Genomic DNA, 22,948 nt, shown 5'->3' on the forward strand with positions numbered 1-22,948 from the left:
TGCTCTTGAGTCTAATGCATGTGTCTCACTTTTCCGCCTCCTGCTACTCTGAAAGATTAGAAAGTGTGAAAGTAGAGCACAGGTGGTTTTTCTCATGATGCAGCCTTCCCACGTAGTGTGAGACCCCTTCCACCCACACAGGTGAGCCAGAGAGTTCCCCAGGGCTCTTGTTCGCAAAGCAAAGATGTCACATTAGGCCGGAGATGTCAAGATCTACAATGGTGATGGGCAAGTGATGGGAGCTTTTCTGGGTGGTTGTTGTTTGGTTGTTTTTTTTCCACGTAATTTTTGTTTTGTTTTTGCAACTAGTTCTTTTTATAGCTGCTGAGCCCCCTTGTCCTTTTGAGCACAGCTCTTTAACCCTCAGGCCTGGCTCTGGAAACCTCAGAACCGGCTTTGCGTTTTTTTTTTTCATGTTTGCTATCTTTGGAGTTTGCAGGAGTTCCCCAGGGCTCTTGTTCGCAAAGCAAAGATGTCACATTAGGCAGGAGATGTCAAGATCTACAATGGTGATGGGCGAGTGATGGGAGCTTTTCTGGGTGGTTGTTGTTTGGTTGTTTTTTTTCCACGTAATTTTTGTTTTGTTTTTGCAACTAGTTCTTTTTATAGCTGCTGAGACCCTTGTCCTTTTGAGCACAGCTCTTTAACCCTCAGGCCTGGCTCTGGAAACCTCAGAACCGGCTTTGCGTTTTTTTTTTTCATGTTTGCTATCTTCCGAGTTCGCACATCCACACGACATGCGGTTCACAGCAACGGATACTTTGAGAAACCTGCTGGGTGAAGCAGGCCTTTTCCAAACTGACATTGGCCCAAATTCTGCCTCAGTTCAGCTGGATTGGGACACGTCTGTGTCAAAGGAGTGGTTCACACCTGATTTGCCCAGAGACCTCAGAGGAGGGGTAGTTAGATATAGGATAAGTAGGAATTGACAACAATGAAGTTAAATATAAAGGTGAAAGACCCTCACCTTGCAGGTCAACAAGCCTGTTCTGTTCTTTCCATCCAATGCATCTGGCACTGGTCGCTCTCAGGTAGCACACTGGGCTTGACGGACCATTGCTCTGACCCAGTCTATGACCTGTCGTGCGTTCTTATGTAAGCCCTCTGCGGCCTTGTCTACACGGGCAAGTTTCTGCACAGGAAAGCAGCTTTCTGTGGTGTAACTCCCGAGGTGCGCACGCAGATTTCGTGATGCATGATAGAAAGGGGCCATGACAGGGACACACTGCCGTGCGGGGTCAAAGTAAAGGAGCTGTGACACGCCTACCACAAGGTGCAGGAGGCAAACTGCTGCTCCATATTGGGCGCTAACTAACCCCAGCATCACGGCAAGAATCTACCTAGCAGCTGGAGAAAAAATATGTATGAGAGTCAAAGACACCCCCACATGACCTGTATCTTCCCCAATCTCAACACCTGGAAGATTGTCTGGAAGACTCAGAATTTGAACTGCGGAGATTGGTCCCAGGCTGAGAGGGAATTCAGTCTGTGTATTAAGAACTCAACATTGCCTGGAGCAACCAGTGAGTGAGAAAAGCTGTTTGATCCAATTCTTGCTTAGTATATTCAAATTAGAGTGTAGACTGGGAGTCTATTTTCATTTGTTATGTAACCACTTTTGACCTCTGTGACCAACAGTTAGACTCAGTTAAAATCTAACTTTCTGTAGTTAATAAACTTATTTTAATATTTTATACTTACTCCTGAGTTTGTCCAAAGTGTTTGGGAAAGTTGCTCACATGACAAAGGCTGGTGCATGTCCCCTTTATTTTTGATGAAGTGGCGAACTAATTAATGAGCTTACACTTTTCAAGGGAAGGCCATGAGCCGTGTAAGATGGTACATTTCTGAGGTGCAAGGCTGAGAGCTGGGGAGATATGCTGGTGTCTCTGTATAATTGAGGAGTGGCTTATAGAGCATTCATGCAACTTAGTTGGGTGCTTTGCTACATGTTGTTGGCCAAATGATCATAGAATCCTAGGATATCGGGGTTGGAAGGGACCTCAGGAGGTATCTAGTCCAACCCCCTGCCCAGAGGAAGACCAATCCCCAACTAAATCATCCCAGCCAGGGCTTTGTCAAGCCTGATCTTAAAAACTTCTAAGGAAGGAGATTTCACCACCTCCCGAGGAAACCCATTCCAGTGTTTCACCACCCTCCTAGTGAAAAAGTTTCTCCTAATATCCAAGCTAAATCTCCCCCACTGCAACTTCACCATTACTCCTTGTCCTGTCATCTGCTGTCACTGAGAATAGTCTAGATCCGTCCTTTTTGGATCCACCTTCATTTAGTTCAAAGCAGCTATGACATCCCCCCTCATTCTTCTCTTCCGTAGACTAAACAATCCCAGTTCCCTCAGCCTCTCCTCATAAGACATGTGTTCCAGACCCCGAATCATTTTTGTTGCCCTTCACTGGACTCGCTCCAATTTCTCCACATCCTTCTTGTAGTGTGGGGCCCAAAACTGGACACAGTACTCCAGATGAGGCCTCACCAGTGTCGAATAGAGGGGAACGATCACATCCCTCGATCTGCTGGCAATGCCCGTACTTATACAGCCCAAAATGCCATTGGCCTTCTTGGCAACAAGGGCACACTGTTGACTCATATCCAGCTTCTCATCCACTGTCACCCCAGGTCCTTCTCTGCAGAACTGCTGCCGAGCCATTCGGTCCCTAGTTTGTAGCGGTACATTGGATTCTTCCATCCTAAGTGCAGGACTCTGCACTTGTCCTTTGTTGAACCTCCTCAGATTTCTTTTGGCCCAATCCTCCAATTTGTCTAGGGCCCTTTGTATCCTACCCTACCCTCCAGCGTATCTACCTCTCCTCCCAGTTTAGTGTCATCCGCAAACTTGCTGAGGGTGCAATCCACACCATCCTCCAGATCATTTATGAAGATATTGAACAAAACCGGCCCCAGGACCGACCCTTGGGGCACTCCACTAGATACCGACTGCTAACTAGACATGGAGCCATTGATCACTACCCGTTGAGCCTGACAATCTAGCCAACTTTCTACCCACCTTGTAGTGCATCCATCCAGCTCATACTTCTTTAACTTGCTGACAAGCATACTGTGGGAGACCGTGTCAAAAGCTTTGCTAAAGTCAATTAATAACATGTCTAATGCTTTCCCTTCATCCACAGAACCAGTTATCTCATCATAAAAGGCAATTAGATTAGTCAGGCATGACTTTCCCTTGGTGAATCCATGCTGACTGTTCCTGATCACTTTCCTCTCCTCCAAGTGCTTCAGAATTGATTCCTTGAGGACCTGCGCCATGATTTTTCCGGGGACTGAGGTGAGGCTGACTGGCCTGTAGTTCCCCGGATCCTTCTTCTTCCCTTTTTTAAAGATTGGCACTACATTAGCCTTTTTCCAGTCATCCAGGACTTCCCCCGTTCGCCATGAGTTTTCAAAGATAATGGCCAATGGCTCTGCAATCACATCCACCAATTCCTTTAGCACTCTCGGATGCAACGCATCCGGCCTCATGGACTTGTGCACATCCAGCTTTTCTAAATAGTCCCGAACCACTTCTTTCTCCACAGAGGGCTTGCCACCTCCGCCCCATGCTGTGCTGCCCAGTGCAGCGGTCTGGGAGCTGACCTCGTGAAGACAGAGGCAAAAAAATCATTGAGTACATTAGCTTTTTCCACCTCCTCTGTCACTAGGTTGCCTCCCTCATTCAGTAAGGGGCCCACACTTTCCTTGGCTTTCTTCTTGTTGCCAACATACCTGAAGAAACCCTTCTTGTTACTCTTAACATCTCTCGCTAGCTACAACTCCAGGTGTGATTTAGCCTTTTTGATTTCATTCCTACATGCCCGAGCAATATATTTATACTCATCCCTGGTCATTTGTCCAATCTTCCACTTCTTGTAAGCCTCTTTTTTGTGTTTAAGATCAGCAAGGATTTCACTGTTAAGCCAAGCTGGTCGCCTGCCATATTTACTATTCTTTCTACACATCGGGATGGTTTGTCCCTGTAACCACAATAAGGATTCTGTAAAGTACATCGAGCTCTCCTGGACTCCTTTCCCCCTCATGTTATTCTCCCAGGGGATCCTGCCCATCAGTTCCCAGAAGGAGTCAAAGTCTGCTTTTCTGAAGTCCAGGGTCCGTATTCTGCTGCTTTCCTTTCCTCCTTGTGTCAGGATCCTGAACTCGACCATCTCATGGCCACTGCCTCCTAGGTTCCCATCCGCTTTTGCTTCCCCTACTAATTCTTCCCGGTTTGTGAGCAGCAGGTCAAGAAGAGCTCTGCCCCTAGTTGGTTCCTCCAGCACTTGCACCAGGAAATTGTCCCCTACAGTTTCCAAAAACTTCCTGGATTGTCTGTGCACCGCTGTATTGCTCTCCCACAGATATCAGGGTGATTGAAGTCTCCCATGAGAACCAGGGCGTGCGATCTAGTAGCTTCTGCGAGTTGCCAGAAGAAAGCCTCATCCACCTCATCCCCCTGGTCCGGTGGTCTATAGGAGACTCCCACCACTGCATCAGTCTTGTTGCTCACGCTTCTAAACTTAATCCAGAGACTCTCAGGTTTTTCTGCAGTTTCATACTTGAGCTCTGAGCAGTCATAGAATCATAGAATATGAGGGTTGGAAGGGACCCCAGAAGGTCATCTAGTCCAACCCCCTGCTCAATGCAGGACCAATTCCCAGTTAAATCTTCCCAGCCAGGGCTTTGTCAAGCCTGACCTTAAAAACCTCTAAGGAAGGAGATTCTACCACCTCCCTAGGTAACGCATTCCAGTGTTTCACCACCCTCTTAGTGAAAAAGTTTTTCCTAATATCCAATCTAAACCTTCCCCACTGCTCCCTTACATACAGTGCAACTCCCCCACTTTTTCTGGCCTCCCTGTCCTTCCTGAACAGTTTATATCCATCCATGACAGTACTCCAGTCATGTGAGTTATCCCACCAAGTCTCTGTTATTCCAATCACATCATAATTCCTTGACTTTGCCAGGACTTCCAGTTCTCCCTGCTTGTTTCCCAGGCTTTGTGCATTTATGTATAGGCACTTGAGGTAACCCGCTGATCGCCCCTCTTTCTCAGTGTGAGGCAGGAGCCCTCCTCTCTCCTGCACTCCTGCTCGTGCTTCCTCCTGGTATCCCACTTACCTCAGGGCTGTGGTCTCCTTCCCCCGGTGAAACTAGTTTAAAGCCCTCCTCACTAGGTTAGGCAGCCTGCTTGCGAAGATGCTCTTCCCTCTCTTCGTAAGGTGGAGCCCGTCTCTTCCTAGCACTCCTCCTTCTTGGAACACTATCCCATGGTCAAAGAATCCAAAGCCGCCTCTCCGGCACCACCTGCGTAGCCATTCGTTGACTTCCACAATTCGACGGTCTCTACCCTGGCCTTTTCCTTCCACGGGGAGGATGGACGAGAAGACCAATTGCACCTCAAACTCCTTTAACCTTCTTCCCAGAGCCATGTAGTCCGCAGTGATCCGCTCAAGGTCATTCTTGGCAGTATCATTGGTGCCCACGTGGAGAAGCAGGAAGGGGTAGCGATCCGAGGGCTTGATGAGTCTCGGCAGTCTCTCCGTCACATCACGAATCTTAGCTCCTGGCAAGCAGCAGACTTCTCGGTTTTCCCGGTTGGGATGGCAGATAGATGACTCAGTCTCCCTGAGGAGAGAGTCCCGACCACCACCACCCGCCTCCTTCTCTTGGGAGCGGTGGTCGTGGAACCCCCAACCCTAGCACAGTGCATCTCATGCCTTCCAATTGGCGCAGTCTCCTTCTGCTCCCTTCCCTCAGACGTATGATCTGGTCCACTCAGATGCTGAGGTTGTGAGTTCAAGCATCAGCTTTCTTTAAGCAATGGCTTCTGCCATTCATCTTGCCCGTCGGAAAATACAATTCCGGCTCAGAAGACGCCCAGGTTCTCTTCCTCTGCAGAGTGCAGGACAGATTCCACAGATCTACAAGGCTCCATTCTCCACCTGCACCCTGTGTCAGGAGGCATCAAGCAGAGCCCAGAGCACTGCCCATCCTGTGATTCTTGAGCCCCTGACTTCCCCCTCAACCTTTGCTCCCCAAACCACCTTCCTGCACTCCCTCTTGGCTGTGAGACTCAAACCCTGCCTGGCTTTCGATATGTTCATGTGGTTTTTGTCTGTCAGGTTGATGAGCATGTGGGTCCTGTGTGATTTCTGTGGATGCCTTGCATAGTTTTGTGTGCGTGTGTCTGATTTTTGCAGGCAAATTGTTTTTTGCTTCGTATTCTTTTGGTATGTGGTTTTTGTGCTTTCGTCTTGTGTGCTTTTTCTGTATGTTTTGTGTGGCTTTCCCTTATGTACATACGTCTACTGATCAATGGCTCCATGTCTAGTTGGCAGCCGGTATCTAGTGGACTGCCCCAAGAGTCGGTCCTGGGGCCGGTTTTGTTCAATATCTTCATTAATGATCTGGAGGGTGGTGTGGATTGCACCTTCAGCAAGTTTGCAGATGACACTAAACTGGGAGGAGTGGTAGATACAGAGGGACCTAGACAAATTGGAGGATTGGGCCAAAAGAAATCTGATGAGGTTCAACAAGGACAAGTGCAGAGTCCTGCACTTAGGACAGAAGAATCCAATGCACCGCTACAGACTAGGGACCGAATGGCTAGGCAGCAGTTCTGCAGAGAAGGACCTAGGGATGACAGTGGACAAGAAGCTGGATATGAGTCAAGAGTGTGCCCTTGTTGCCAAGAACGCCAATGTCATTTTGGGCTGTATAAGTAGGGGCATTGCCAGCAGATCAAGGGACGTGATCGTTCCCCTCTATTCGACATTGGTGAGGCCTCATCTGGAGTACTGTGTCAAGTTTTGGGCCCCATGCTACAAGAAGGATGTGGATAAATTGGAGAGAGTCCAGCGAAGGGCAACAAAAATGATTAGGGGACTGGAACACATGACCTATGAGCAGAGGCTGAGGGAACTGGGATTGTTTAGTCTACAGAAGAGAAGAATGAGGGGGGATTTGATAGCTGCTTTTAGCTACCTGAAAGGTGGATCCAAAGAGGATGGATCTAAACTATTCTCAGTGATAGCACGACAGGACAAGGAGGAATGGTCTCAAGTTGCAGTGGGGGAGGTTTAGGTTGCATATTAAGAAAAACTTTTTCACTAGGAGGGTGGTGAAACACTGGAATGGGTTACCTCGGGAGGTGGTGGAATCCCCTTCCTTAGAAGTTTTTAAGGTCAGGCTTGACAAAGCCCTGGCTGGGATGATTTAACTGGGAATTGGTCCTGCTTCAAGCAGGGGGTTGGACTAGATGACCTTCTGGGGTCCCTTCCAACCCTGATATTCTATGATTCTATGATTCTCTGTGTGCTGTGTGGGTCTGATTTTTGTTAATGCCTAAAAGGGGCTATTCAATGTGTGATTTTCTCTTTCTCTCTCTGTTTGTATCTTCATGTGTAAATTCACTGGAATGTTTAAAAATATCCACAGCTTTGCCAATTTTCACCAGGAATTTTTCTCAGTCAACAAATTCTCACTTGTTCCCTACCGAAGTGTTCACTCTTGGATGGCATCAAATTAACCTATGAAATTCTGAACTGCAACCACACCTGCTTTTCAGGGATTCTTCCTTAGACTCAGAGGATCAAGAGCTGGAAAATTCACCTAATTCAGTTTAAAGGCAAAGCTTCACTGAGAGTTGAAATTCCAAGCCCTTGTTTACAAAATGAGAAAAAGAGCCAGGGGAAGCACTTCCTTTTGATTCACAGAATAAAATGTTTGTCATTTAAGGGTTTGTTTCCCATATTTTAAAACCACAAGGGGTCTTCGTAAACACCCAGTCTGACCTCTTGTCTAGCACGGGCCCGATACCTGCCCCCGAAGAATTCCTTTTCAACTAGAACAGATCCGTTTAAAAAAAAAATAGATCCAATTTTGATTTGAAAATTTCCAGGAATGGAGACTCCACCAGGACTCTGGGTAAGATTTTCAATGGTTAATTCCCTTCCCTGTCAGAAAGCATGCCTTATTTCCAATCTGAATATGTCTAGCTTCACTTCCAGCCATTGGCTCACATTATACATTTGTCTGTTAGATTGAAGAGCCTGTTTGTAAGTATTGTTCCCCATGTAGGTACTTAGGAAGTGAGAGCGTCATCCCCTAAACCTTTTCTGAGCTCTTTGTGACTATCACAGCAAGGCGGGGGTTTTAAGCCTTTCATCCTTCTCATGGCTCTTCTTTCTCCTCTCAAATGTTTCATCCTCCTTCTTGAACTGGGGACCTCAGAACTGGATGAAGTGGGCACAACAAATACAGAGGTAAAAAGACCTTTCGACTCCTAGCTGAGATCCCACTGTTGCTGTATACGTGGCTGACATTCCTTGTTCCTAGATGTACACGCTCCCATTTAGCCTTAGCTGCAGGAAATAGTCATCAGCACCACCTCAGCTCTCCGTTCTGAGATTTACTTCTCACTCCCTAGATGCCAAAATATCTCCTTAGGATTCTAGATGGCTGTCCTCCACTGGCTGGATCAGATGTTCCTGCTTCCCCTCAGTAATCTTCAGATGATCCGTGTTCTCCAGAGCTTACTCTCCCAGACAGGACTGAACAACCTTTGCTTATAACTAGACCACCCGTGACCTCAACTAGGTGCCCTGAATGCACCACTTTTGAATTCCCTCCAAGTTCTAGCATAGAAATGCGAAGCAGTTGGTGTTGTAATGTTACAGGAGAGGTTGAAATGAGGCTATTTCTCATGTAGAAGGCAATGATTGTGTCAGGAAGGGGATTTGAACGCCCACCTGCATATGGAGCCCAGAACACAAATGACGGAAAGACACAGCCTTGAGTTTGACACGTTAGACCACTCGGCCAGCCTGTCACTATTAGTCAAGCCACTTATCAATCACAGTTTTCTTTAACTTGTTGTGAACTTTCCAGGGAGGTGGAGATGGCATATCTCTTTCAACTTCTAGAGACTTTCTAAAGCACAAGCGATTTTTATATGTCATCTCCCTGCTCCCTTTTTAAGGGAATAAAAGATGATTGCTACCATTCTGAGAAAGTAATGTTGAACCTCAAACTCCTGCCTGGTGGGCCAGACGGCCAAGCAACCAGCACCCACAACTTCTACCACCTTTTGTTTCCAAAATAGCTCAGCCCTCAGTGTGTTGAGCCTTTCTGAAATCTGGCCAAAATGTTTATTGCCCAAATGGGAGCTGAGTTCTTCTGAAAATCTGGCTCTAGGGGTGGGGGTGAGACCTTCTGAAAATTCTGGCCCATGTGTCTGGAAACTCTAAGAACCTTCAGAACTTTTATCGTGTGCTAGAACCTGATGAGAAAACCTTCCTTCTGTCGAACTCAGCAGAGATTTTCTCATTGACTTACAATCACAATGTTTCATCTTGATCCCAGATTTAGGTATCAACAAAATGCATTGATTGTACTTTTACAAGCAGTGTGAAACAAACACGCCTAGTTGGACAGAGGGATAGAAGTAGGTCTGCCACTAAACCACATTGCCTTTCATCAGTAGCTACCTGAGCAAGGTAGAAACCAGTGGCCAACAGGTGAAAGGCCCATCGCCTATGCTTAGAACACGACAGCAGCTAGCCCTCAGGAATGGAAGAGGCTAATGGTCAGTTTTGCTGAGATGGTTACTTCCAAAGATTGGTATATAGAGTGGGATGAAAGTTTTTTGAGTGAATATTTTATTTGCTGAAAGAATTTGGTTGACCCCAAATGATTTTTTGGTTTTGTTTCAGCAAGAAAACTGACATCTTGGGTCAACCTGAGTGTCTATTACTGTTGTTACAACATTGGTTAGGCTAGCTAGCAAGGGGGAACAAGAATTTGCACCTGTCTATTTGTGGACAACGAAGTGCACAGTGGAAACATGCCCATATTCTGCTCCTAGTCAATGGGAAGCTTTGATTTTGATATGGTCTCCAAAGCCCTTGCCAAGATCACTTAGAAGATGGGGGAGTCAGGGAAAAACCGTCAATTTGTTCAAAGTGCAAGAGAAGAATAAATTAAGGTGTTTTGCTGTAAAGTCACTTTTCCCTGACTGGGAATTGAACCCAGGCCGTGGTGGTGAGAGTGCCAAATCCTAACCACTAGACCACCAGGGAGAAGATGGGGCTGTTGTTCTTCTCAGCTGTGCTACACTTCCTTAGGCTATTTTCTCTCCAATTTCTGAAGCTGCTCCTTTGTCCATTCCCTGAGCGGCTAAGAGCAGAGTGGGCAGGAACCCCTGTGCTCAGGGTCACAACCTGAGCCCAACCCAAGCCACTGAAACAAACTCAAATGATGCGTCAGCTTCCTCCACTAGGATCACAGAGCAACACAAAGAAAACCCAGGAGGAACAATCCTCCTCTGCCTTCACTGACCCCATTGCAACCCTCTCAGCAGCCGACCTGGACATTGAGCTGACAGGAACTTTGGCATAGAGAGCAAGGGAGGGAGTTTGCTCTCCCTCGGTGTGAGCTGATTGCATTCTGACTCCATGTAACGGGGCTCTGAGCTTTGCCATCTTCTGAATTCTGTGTCCTCAACAAGCAGCCGAAGTGCTGAACCCCCTGGACCCTTCTGCTGGGAGCATGGGGATTGCACAAGAGCTGCAAGCCCTTTTTACCGCTCCTTCTCTTCCTCAGCTTCCCCGGACTTTCCCCACCAATGGTTTCATCAGACTCTGGAGAAATCTAAGTCCCTGCAGGTTTCCCTCACCCACCTTGTAAGGCAAAGAGTGATTCCTTTCTCTGACACTCCTGGGGCCACATTTTCTTTGAGGAGCTTCTCCCCAGGGGGTCTGATGTCCTGCAAAAATACAAAATCACTTACAGTGGAATTCTCTCCCCAGAACATCTGAGACAATATTGACTTAAACAATTGAACTAACTGTGATCATCCGCCCTTCCTTCAGTTACTTTGGGTTCTGCTGTTGTTCACCATTTCTGAGTGGAGATTTTAAATCACGGCTGTTTCTTTGTTAGCATGTCATGGGCTATTAGCAGTAGGAGGAAAAATCACTTTTTGTAGTGGTAAACAGGGTGGCCCATTTCAAATAGGTCTCTGTGAGTTCAATCCTTGAGGGGGCCATTTAGGGATCTGGGGCAAAAATTGGGGATTGGTCCTGGCTTGAGCAGTGGATTGGACTAGATGACCCCCTGAGGTCCCTTCCAACTCTGCGATTCTGTGAAAGGACATGTCAGAGGGCAGGGGACTTGACAAAGCCCTGGCTGGGATGATTTAGTTGGGGTTGGTCCTGCTTTGAGCAGGGGGTTGGACTAGATGACATCCTGAGGTCCCTTCCAACCCTGATCTTCTATGATTTTAAGGCAACCCCCATCTTTTCATGGACTCTGTATATATCTCTTCCTGCTGTATTTTCCACTCCATGCATGTGATGAAGTGGGTTTTAGCCCAGGAAAGATTACGCCCAAATAAATTTGTTAGTCTCCAAAGTGCCACAAGTCCTCCTCATTGTTTTTGCTGATACAGACTAACACGGCTACCACTCTGAAAGGAAATCAAGCCACTAGGTAGGCGGAAGAAGAAGCGGAGAGGGATGCGGTGGGGTAAATGAAAGCAGAGGAGGATTGTTCCTCTTTTGTGTTCCTCTTGGGATTCTGATGGAGGAACCTAAATCGTAATTTGAGTTTGTTTCAATGCTTTTCCTTGAGCTCAGGTTATGAGCACAGGGGTACCTTCACTCTCTGTTCCTGTCCCCTCTGAAATGGGGAATGGACCATTTCATAGAATCATAGAATATCAGGGTTGGAAGGGATTTCTTTAACTGGAGAGCAAGTAGCCTTAGAAAGCATAGAGGAGCTGAACCAAAAAACCCTACATAACCCCCCCTTATGGTCTACTGCAGGGGTAGTCAACTATTTTTTGTCAAGGTCCAAAATCTCAGTCAAGATATGATCAAGGTCCAGACTCCAGAGAAAATAATTTTATTTACTTATTATTATGATTTTTAAAAAGATTTCAGGGTCCATTAAAAATTTCTGGCTGTCTAGAGTTGGCCCATAGTACACCTGTTGAGTAACCTTGGTCTACTGGTTAGGAGTCTCGTTGATGCTGCCTTGGTTCCATCCTCAGTCAGGGAAAGAAACTTCTCGACACAATTCTCCATTCAGTCTTCATTGCAAATTAAAAAAAACCTCAGAACTTTCACCCCAATAGCTTATTATCTGGCCGTTTTCTGCCCTGTCCTGTATAAACACCAAAAGGGGCCTTTTTAAAAACCAAAGACTTTGAGAATGGGGGAGAACTGGCTGACTCCAGCTGCCTATCTCTATTCCCTTGTGTGCTGAATTGAATGAATCTCTTTGGATACACAGCAATCGTGAAGCATAAATCTGCTTCAGTGGATATAGTAGAAGCGATATTGCCTAAATAACACCTGGCTTTTTTCAAAACCAGCAATAGCCACGAGAGGTCCCAGAATCATCTGAGATTGCCTCCAGCTGACAAAGGGGCCCATTTTTCAGCTAGGAATTCAACTTCTTTGTTCCATTTTCTCTGCTTTGAGTCTCTTTCCGCTTGTCTCGGGTAGTGTGGCGAGCAAACGCGCAGGTGGGTGAGATAATATCTTTGACTGGGCCAGCTTCTGTTGGGGACAAAGACAAGCTTTTCTGGGACCTGCATGGCTACAACTACGTAGCAAATGCTCATAAGCCATGAATTAGTTCTTCTTTCACACTGGAATGCATCACTTTTGGTGTGACACCAAGAAATTATTTATTAGCCCGTATAACCGTTTCTTCTCCACATGTTGAGATTATCTTTCGCCTGTAATGCCATCACGTATTAAAATTCCAAATGGCCAATTAGCAAGCACCAAAATAAAGAACAGCCAATTATTAATCTGCCTCACCCCTAGCCCTGCCCAGGATCTCTGCATTGGTTTAGGAAATATTTTCACATAGATATTTGCAAATTGGGAAGTTTTAAATTGTGTCAGCTTCCGTCTAGAAAGAGAGAGTGGTAAGCTAAATTGCTCCAACACAGATTTCCCCATCTATGTGAAAGAAAGAATTAGAAAGAAGTAAGGAAAGTGAATCCAAGGTAAATGATTCTGACCTTTCCTTTGAAATGCTCGGTGCAATAAATCAGTGAATATTCCCATAAGTAAACTCCCGTAAGTGACAGAAAAGAGGGCATAGGAAAAGGCTGTCAAATGTTGTGTTAAACTTTAATTCATGAGCAAAATTGTGTGGCCATTAAATTACAACCCTAAAATATCGTCAAAGGAAAGAAAAAGGAACAAAAAGTGTGGGAAATACGGGTGTATTTCAGCAAAGGGCTTGGAATGGAGGAAGACCAAAACTGATCAGTCAGGGGAAAAGGCACTGTTTCTGCCTAGTTTTAAACCAGGGATATTTTACGTGTGAAGCAAACATGATAACCACCACACTACACTACAATCTGTGACAGAAACAAATTGTACCAATTTGCCCTTCTCACAATGAGGCCAAAACGCAGGCAAATCTCGAAAGCAAGAAACCTCACATCCACTCCACTTCTCCATGGACATTTCCCTGCCAGCTCCTCGGGAGCAACCAACAAGACAAGAAACCAAAATGCAGTAAAATCCAGGGCACGTTTCCCACCACAGGTTTCACTGACTGCGAAGGGTCATGTAGAAATGTTTTGCCTTTTCATACCTGAAGACTTGGTTATTCTCTCCTTCCCTGAACTGGAATGGAAAGCGAGGAGATAGGTGTGAGAACAAGCACTCCTAAGCAAAGGAAACAAGGCACCCAGCATATAACCCATCAGCAGGAGATTAAAACCTGGGCTACACTACACAGTTAGGCCCGCCGACAGCATTTTACGTTGTCCTAATTACCTCACGGTGCACGCTACAGCCTTGTCCCATCTATGTAAGTGCCCTGCTACACCCACATGGTAACTCCAGCTCCTCAAGAGGCACGGGGATTGTGTTGGGGTCGTTAGGACAACCCAGTATCTGTGTAGACACTGCCTTACTCACAGGGGCTGCTGGCTGTCTTGCCAATGTCATGGCTTCCGGCTGGCTACCTTCATGGCTGCCCTCCGCTCCCTGATCCCAGCGGGGCTGCACCTGCCTGGCTCCTCGCAGGGCTGCTGCACGAAAGCTCCCGGCTCCCAGCGCAGGGAGCCGAGAAGCCTGAGCCCTTGGCCCCCGCCCCCACTCCTGGCTGGGAGCAGGCAGGCAAGAAGCCCAGGTGGCCGGCTCCCACTCCAGGGAGGAGGTGGGGAGTCAAGAGCCCAGGGGGCAGCTGGGCTCCCAGTGGGCAGCTGCGCGGAGTGAAGAGCCCTTTTCTCAGCCCCCCCACACTGCCCCTCTTCATTCGGTGGAAGCACTCCTGGTGAAGACACACTCCGCCGAGAGAAGGAGGGGAGTGGGGACAAACTCAAATTAAGCTTCTGCTTCCTCCATCACGATCACAAGAGAAACTGAAAGAAAACTCAAGAGGAACAAGCCTCCTCTGCTTTCATGCGCCCCCATCACAACCCTCCCTGCTTTGTTTTCTGCCTGCATTTCCTTTTGAAACTGCAACGGCTGCTCCAGAAAACGGTCATGTCTCTGAATTCACAGCAACATTCTGAGGATGATAAAAGTATGAAGGAATTCATGGTCCTTTATGACATAATAATAATTAATAATTAATACATTATTATTTGTATTGCAAGATTAATCTTTCCGTTTTGCAGATTCAGCTCCACATTGATTCTTGTTGCTCTTTGCAATGTATCTATCTATCTAGGCAACAGTATTTGCTGTTGTTTCAGGTGGAGCACTCAGCGTGTTACGTTTTTCTGACAATCTGTGTCTCGAAAATTCTAGCCAATATGCCTGGAACTTCCAAGAACCGTCAAAGTATGAAGGAATTCCAGGTCCTTTTTTATATTACCATTTATCAGTCGTTATTATTTGTAGAGCAAAGATTAATCTTTCATTTTTTTAGATCCAGCTCTACGCTGATTCTTGTTGCTATTTGCCATGTATCTATAGCTATCTAGCTATAAAGGCAACCGGTTTTTGCTCTTGTTTCTTTGTATTTGTACACTGCAACTTTTCAGCCCAAGCCACATGACCCTGATTAATGTGACACCAGCCAGCCATGGGTGATTCATTGCACTGTAGACATATCCCAACGTTATGTCTCCACAGCGATTCAAACACCCAGGGCACCTGTCTCAGAGCCCAGGGCAGCTGACTCAGGCTTCTGGGGCTGCAGCTGCAGGGCTATAAAATGACAGTGGAGACAGATGGGCTTGAGCTCAATCTCTGAGGTCCCATGAGGGGTGAGGGTTTCCAAACCCAGGCTTCAGCAGGAACACCAGTATCTGCACCCCACTTTTCAGCCCCACAGCTTGAGCTCCAGAAGCCCACATCAGGTGACCCAGGCCAGCCCTGCTGCCATCTTTATCCCGGGAGAGAGAGACTCTACGGGGACGTCTCCATTGCAGTGTCAGCCCAGGGCTGGCAGGCTGTGCTCAAAGCAGCACCCTGGAAGCCCCATAGTCACCACTCTCATAGAATTAAGGTATGATTTGTACAGAGTCGGCCTGGTGAGCTATCATTGTAAAAGTCGTGATCTGTTGAAGGCTAATACCTGGGTGGATGGTGTGTGCTAGGCTTGTCTGGGAAGTGGTGGAGTTTTGCTCTGGGTGCGTCACTGAAATATGTGATGAGGCTGGGAAACATATTTTTAATATTATTTACATGCACCGAACTCCTTGAACATAAAGTTGTTTATTTCATTCCTGTGCAGTGTGTTGGGAGCTCAGTTAATTGAGTTTATTGTCACTCTGTGTGTGTGTGAGGTACAACACAATAATTTAGTGATGCTGAAAACGTTCCCTTCTCCCTCCGGAACTGCCTTGGAATCACCTTCCCTTTGTAGATGAATCTACTCCTGTGTCTGTATGAGGAAAATATGGTTTCTATGAAAAAAACTCATTGTTTATTTAAAAGGACTGACACCAAACGGCCACACTATGGGGATACAACACCATGAGTAAGAACAGGAGGACTTGTGGCACCTTAAAGACGAACAAATTTATTGGAGCATAAGCTTTCGTGAGCTACAGCTCACTTCATCAGATGCATGCAGTGGAAAATACAGTGGGGAGACTCCTATACACAGAGAACATGAAACAATGGGGGTTACCCGACACACTGTAACGAGAGTGATCAGGTAAGGTGAGCTATTACCAGGAGGAGAGCCGGGTGGGGTGGGGGGAACCTTTTGTAGTGATCATTGGAATTAATTTGCAAACTGGATACAGTTAACTTAGGCTTGAATAAAGACTGGGAGTGGATGGGTCATTACACAAAGTAAAACACTATTTCCCCATGTTTATTTCCCGCCCCCACTGCTCTCACATGTTCTTGTCAACTGCTGGCAAAGGCTGACCTTGATTACCACTGGAAATCAGAGAAAAAAGACGAGAGCAGAGTGGTTTCTAGACACCCACCCATCCATCTAATACAGACACACAGACTTTTCTAAGGCATTAACTTTTCCTTCTCCTTTATGATTCTTTAATGCCTCTGGAAATACCAATTCCTAGAGGCCCCTTTCACAGAGCAAAGAACCACAGAGCAATGAGAAAGCTGGGGGCTGCCAGGTTGTTGAGGGCAAGTCTTGAAAGGGATGCCCAAACAATCCAGCTGGATCCCCGGCAACCAGATGTGGGGATTAGCTGCACAGCTGTGGCTGCTGCTCTGAGGGGAGCGGCATAAACTACGTGCCTGTGGATGCAGCCCACCAGCTGGTTCTCCTGGGGCAGATGGTGAGTGGTTGGGCAGGGATGCTGCACCGGCTGGGGTCTGAAATATGAACAGGGGTCTAAGGAACCTCAGCATCACAGTCATCAGGAGTCCAAGCTGCTTGGGGTGAGCCTGTGGGCAATGGCCCAACTGGATTGTTTGTGCATCCCTTTCGCCACGTCCCTTGTGATCCACCAGGGCTTGCAGCACCATGGAAGAGTACCCCTTGCCGTTTATGTAGTGGCCGCCCCTCTGTTCCGGGGCCAAGAGAGGGATATGCGTTATGTCTTTCGCCCCGCCGCAGTCAGGGAACCCCAGCGCATTAAAGCCATCCACACTGGTCTGCACATTTCCCAAAGTCACGACCCTTGATAGCAGCTGATCAATGATTGTGTTGGCTATTTGGATCACAGCAGGCCCCACAGAAGATTTGCCCACTCTAAACTTATTCCCGACTGACCGCTAGATGTCGGGCATTGCAAGCTTCTGCAGGGCTATGGCCACTCACTTTTGAACTGTGAGGGCGGCTCTCATTTTGGTGTCTTTGCACTTCAGGGCAGGAGACAGCAAGTCGCAAAGCTCCATGAAAGTGGCCCTAATGCATACAAAAGTTTCTCAGCCACTGGGAATCATCCCACACCTGCAACGTGATGAGGCCCCAGCAGTCTGTGCTTGTTTCCTGAACCCAGAATCGGCGTGCCACCGCATGAACCTGGCCCAGCGCCACCATGATCTCCCAATTGCCACACGCCGTGCCATCTTTGTCCATGTCCTCATCAGTATAGTAATCGCACGGTCGTCGTTTCCTCGCCCCGTTTTGCAGGGACTGCACATACTGCTGGATAACTCGCGAGGTATTTACAATGCTTAAAACTACAGCGGAGATCTGAGCGGGCTCCATGGCGCCTGCACGGGTAATCCTGGAAAACGGGCGCGAAATGTAGGAGAGCAGAGTGGCAGGGGAAGAGGTGCTGTTTGGTTCATGGTAGCCGAACAAAGGCGGGAAATGGTTGTCTTCTGTGGCTTTCACGGAGGCGGGAGCCCAGGACAGAAAACCTGGAGAAGCTCGGAAGCGTGGCACCAGCGGGAGAGCAGAGTTGGAGGCAGAAGAGTTCGATGAGGAAGAGAAAGAGCAGATAGTAGAGAAGGGGAGAGGAAATGAGAGGTGGATTCATAGTTGCAGGAGAGCAAGCGGTGCACCGTCTGCTGAAAGCAGTACGGCGTCTGCATGCCAAAAAGGCGTGAAACGATTGTCTGCCAGAGCTTCCTGATGACACGCACCAGAAACACCCGCAAGAATCGTTTTGCCCCATCGTGCACTGGGAGCGTTACCCAGAATTCCAGTGGGCGGCGGGAACTGCGGGATAGCGACCCACGGTGCACCCGCTCCGACGTTCGATGGTAGCCTCGGTACTGTGGACGCACTCTGCCGAATTCACGTGCTTTAGTGGGGACACCGAAGCCTGAATGTCTAAAATAGCTCCCGAAATTTCAAATCGAATAATTTTGAACTAATTTCATACTGTACACGTACAGTTAGAAAAGTCTTGTGTGTGTGTGTTAGATGGATGGGAGGGTGTCTAGAAACCACTCAGCTCTAGTCTTTTTTTCTCTGATTTACGTTAGAAAATCTAAAGCAGGGAGCAAGAAGAGTTGCCTTCTCTGAGGCTTAAACTCAGGACCTTCTGATTATGAGACTGATGTGCTGCCCGCTGCGCTAAGAAGGCTTGGAAGAGCTTTAGGCTCGGTGCTTAAAGAGCCAGCTGAGCAGCGGGGAACAGCAGAGCAGCGGGGAACAGCTGAGCAGCAAACAGCAGGAGTTTGCCTGGGAGTTCACCTGGAGTGAGCCCACTGAGGCTTTCACCCTAACGACTTCTCTGAGGAATTACTGCATCTCCGGAGGAAGCTCATAGTAGGAAGGTAATATGGATGGGGAGTGTTCAACTGTTGTGACCTGCACTGGATGTGCCATGTTTGTCTTTCTTCCAGAGGACAGAAGCGACTTTGTCTGTACAAAGTGCAAGCTGGTCTCCATATTGGAAGAGAAGGTTCAAGGTCTGGAGCAACAGGTATCGACCCTGCGTTGCATAAGAGAAACTGAAGATTTCCTGGACAGACGTCAGGATATGCTTCTATGGGCACAAGGTTCTGAAGATTCAGAGCAGGCTGCGCAGCAGGGACAGGAGGACTGTGAAGAAATCTGGCAACATGTGACCTCCAGAAGAAGAAGGGGGAAAGTCCATGGACCAGCAAAGCGGACACAGCTAAGTAACCATTTTCATGTTCTCTCCACAGGTACCATTGCGGGGAGTGACCCAGATGATACGTCTGGGGGAAGGGAGCAAAAGGAGACTCCACCAGTTGAAAGGCATGAGATGCACTGTCCTAGGGTTGGGGGTTCCACGACCATCACTCCCAAGAGAAGGAGGTGGGTGGTGGTGGTCGGGGACTCTCTCCTCAGGAGGACTGAGTCATCTATCTGCCGCCCTGACCGGGAAAACAGAGAAGTCTGCTGCTTGCCGGGGGCTAAGATTCGCGATGTGACGGAGAGACTGCTGAGACTCATCAAGCCCTCGGACCGCTACCCCTTCCTGCTTTTCCACGTGGGCACCAATGATACTGCCAAGAATTACCTTGAGCGGATCACTGCAGACTATGTGGCTCTGGGAAGAAGGATAAAGGAGTTTGAGGTGCAAGTGGTGTTCTCGTCCATCCTCCCCATGGGAGGCCAGAAAAGGTGGGGGAGTTGCACTGTATGTAAGGGAGCAGTATGACTGCTCAGAGCTCAAGTGTGAAACTGTAGAAAAACCTGAGAGTCTCTGGATTAAGTTTAGAAGCCTGAGCAACAAGAGTGATGCAGTGGTGGGAGTCTCCTGTAGACCACCAGACCAGGGGGATGAGGTGGATGAGGCTTTCTTCCGGCAATTCGCAGAAGCTACTAGATCGCACGCCCTGGTTCTCATGGGCGACTTCAATCATCCTGATATCAGCTGGGAGAGCAATACAGCGGTGCACAGACAATCCAGGAAGTTTTTGGAAACTGTCGGGGACAATTTCCTGGTGCAAGTGCTGGAGGAACCGACTAGGGGCAGAGCTCTTCTTGACCTGTGGCTCACAAACCGGGAAGAATTAGTAGGGGAAGCAAAAGTGGATGGGAACCTGGGAGGCAGTGACCATGAGATGGTCGAGTTCAGGATCCTGACACAAGGAGGAAAGGAAAGCAGCAAAATACGGACTCTGAACTTCAGAAAAGCAGACTTTGACTCCCTCAGGGAACTGATGGGAAAGATCCCCTGGGAGAATAACATGAGGGGGAAAGGAGTCCAGGAGAGCTGGCTGTATTTTAAAGAATCCTTATTGAGGTTACAGAGACAAACCATCCCGATGTGTAGAAAGAATAGTAAATATGGTAGGCGACCAGCTTGGCTTAACAGAGAAATCCTTGCTGATCTTAAACACAAAAAAGAGGCTTACAAAAAGTGGAAGATTGGACAAATGACCACGGATGAGTATATAAATATTGCTCAGGCATATAGAAGTGAAATCAGGAAGGCCAAATCACACCTGGAGTTGCAGCTAGCGAGCGAAGTTAAGAGTAACAAGAAGGGTTTCTTCAGGTATGTTGGCAATAAGAAGAAAGCCAAGGAAACTGTGGGCCCATTACAAAATGAGAGAGGCAACCTAGTGACAGAGAATGTGGAAAAAGCTAACATACTCAATGCTTTTTTTGCCTCTGTCTTCATGAACAAGGTCAGCTCCCAGACGACTGCACTGGGCAGCACAGCATTCAGAGGAGGTGGCCAGCCCTCTGTGAAGAAAGAAGTGGTTTGGGACTATTTAGAAAAAGTGGACGTGCACAAGTCCATGGAGCCAGATGAGCTGCATCCGAGAGTGCTAAAGGAGTTGGCGGATGTGATTGCACAGCCATTGGCTATTATCTTTGAAAACTCATGGCGATCGGGGGAAGTCCCGGAAGATTGGAAAAAGGCTAATGTAGTGCCCATCTTTTAAAAAAGGGAAGAAGGAGGATCCTGGGAACTACAGGCCAGTCAGCCTCACCTCAGTCCCTGGAAAAATCATGGAGCAGGTCCTCAAGGAATCAATTCTGAAGCACTTAGAGGAGAGGAAAGTGATCAGGAACAGTCAGCATGGATTCACCAAGGGCAAGTCATGCCTGACTAATCTAATTGCCTTCTATGACGAGATAACTGGCTCTGTGGATGAGGGGAAAGCAGTGGACATGTTGTTCCTTGACTTTAGCAAAGCTTTTGACACGGTCTCCCACAGTATTCTTGCCAGCAAGTTAAAGAAGTATGGTCTGGATGAATGCACTATAAGGTGGATAGAAAGCTGGCTAGATTGTCGGGCTCAACGGGTAGTGATCAATGGCTCCATGTCTAGTTGGCAGCCGGTATCTAGCGGAGTGCCCCAAGGGTCGGTCCTGGGGCCGGTTTTGTTCAATATCTTCATTAATGATCTGGAGGATGGTGTGGATTGCACTCTCAGCAAATTTGTGGATGACACTAAACTGGGAGGAGTGGTAGATACGCTGGAGGGTAGGGATAGGATACAGAGGGCCCTAGACAAATTGGAGGATTGGCCCAAAAGAAATCTGAGGAGGTTCAACAAGGACAAGTGCAGAGTCCTGCACTTAGGACGGAAGAATCCAATGCACTGCTACAGGCTGGGGACCGAATCGCTCGGCAGCAGTTCTGCAGAGAAGGACCTAGGGGTGACAGTGGAGGAGAAGCTGGATATGAGTCAACAGTGTCCCCTTGTTGCCAAGAGGGCCAATGGCATTTTGGGGTGTATAAGTAGGGGCATTGCAAGCAGATCGAGGGACGTGATCGTTCCCCTCTATTCGACATTGGTGAGGCCTCTTCTGGAGTACTGTGTCCAGTTTTGGGCCCCACACTTCAAGAAGGATGTGGATAAATTGGAGAGAGTCCAGCAAAGGGCAACAAAAATGATGAGGGGACTGGAACACATGAGTTATGAGGAGAGGCTGAGGGAACTGGGATTGTTTAGTCTACGGAAGAGAAGAATGAAGGGGGATTTGATAGCTGCTTTTAACTACCTGAAAGGTGGATCCAAAGAGGATGGATCTAGACTATTCTCAGTGATAGCAGATGACAGGACAAGGAGGAATGGTCTCAAGTTGCAGTGGGGGAGATTTAGGTTGGATATTAGGAAAAACTTTTTCACTAGGAGGGTGGTGAAACACTGGAATGCATTACCTAGGGAAGTGGTGGAATCCCCTTTCTTAGAAGTTTCTAAGGTCAGGCATGACAAAGGCCTGGCTGGGATGATTTATTTGGGGTTGAATCATAGAATCATAGAATATCAGGGTTGGAAGGGACCTCAGGAGGTCATCTAGTCCAACCCCCTGCTCAAAGCAGGGCCAATCCCCAATTTTTGCCCCAAATCCCTAAATGGCCCCCTCAAGGATTGAACTCACAACCCTGGGTTTAGCAGGCCAATGCTCAAACCACTGAGCTATCCCTCCCTCCCCTGCTGGTTGGTCCTGCTCTGGGCAGGGGGTTGGTCTAGATACCTCCTGAGGGCCCTTCCAACCCTGATCTTCTATGATTCTATGACCCTCCTCCAGGAGTGACAGAGCCTGGCATGTGCTGGAAGAAGCGGGGAGCTCTGGTGCCCACAGATCTGTCCTGGCAGCTTTCTCAGCAGCAAAGAAATCAATTCTCCCTGCCCCTGAGCAACCCACCCACAGCTAATGGCAGCATTGGTGGGGGGTCCCAAGCTTTGCACCAACGTCCACATTTCAGACCTTCCTCTCATGGCACTTTCCATGTGAATTAGGACAAGGAAGCTGGTGTAGCTCCATGGGGTAATAGAAACCAGGGCTGCAGGGAAAGCTTGAACTCACAACCCCAGCAATATTGCCCTTTGCACTAACCACTTGCACCCCTGCAGGGGCTCCTTGGATAGCGTTGGGAAGTCAGCCGTGATCAGTCTCTGTGGTTCGCACCTTTGCCTGGCAATTGAAAGGCTGCCGGTTCAAACCTCACTCAAAATGTGGCTTTCCAGCAATGAGACTCCAGTCCATTTTAACAGGAAGAAAATCTCCTCTATTCTGGTTTAGCCCCATTTGACTCCTTCTGCCCGTCTTCTTCCTCCCCCATCGGTCCCTTTCCTTCCCCATTGGGGCCATGCAGAGGGGAGCCCCAGTCAGTGTCTGTCACCGAGAGGCTGTATCC

General features: G+C 47.8%; 2 non-coding genes across 2 annotated transcripts; both read right to left on the bottom strand.

Annotated features, from left to right (window-relative positions):
• Positions 1 to 10,019: 10,019 nt before the first annotated feature.
• TRNAE-CUC (transfer RNA glutamic acid (anticodon CUC)) lies at positions 10,020 to 10,091 on the bottom strand. Its single transcript has one exon. It is a non-coding gene; the product is annotated as a tRNA-Glu (tRNA).
• An 8,293-nt stretch (positions 10,092 to 18,384) lies between these two features.
• TRNAM-CAU (transfer RNA methionine (anticodon CAU)) lies at positions 18,385 to 18,457 on the bottom strand. The gene has a single exon. It is a non-coding gene; the product is annotated as a tRNA-Met (tRNA).
• Positions 18,458 to 22,948: the final 4,491 nt, after the last annotated feature.

This window comes from Lepidochelys kempii, unplaced genomic scaffold (assembly GCF_965140285.1).
Source record: "Lepidochelys kempii isolate rLepKem1 unplaced genomic scaffold, rLepKem1.hap1 scaffold_29, whole genome shotgun sequence".
Lineage (NCBI taxonomy): Eukaryota > Metazoa > Chordata > Testudines > Cheloniidae > Lepidochelys > Lepidochelys kempii.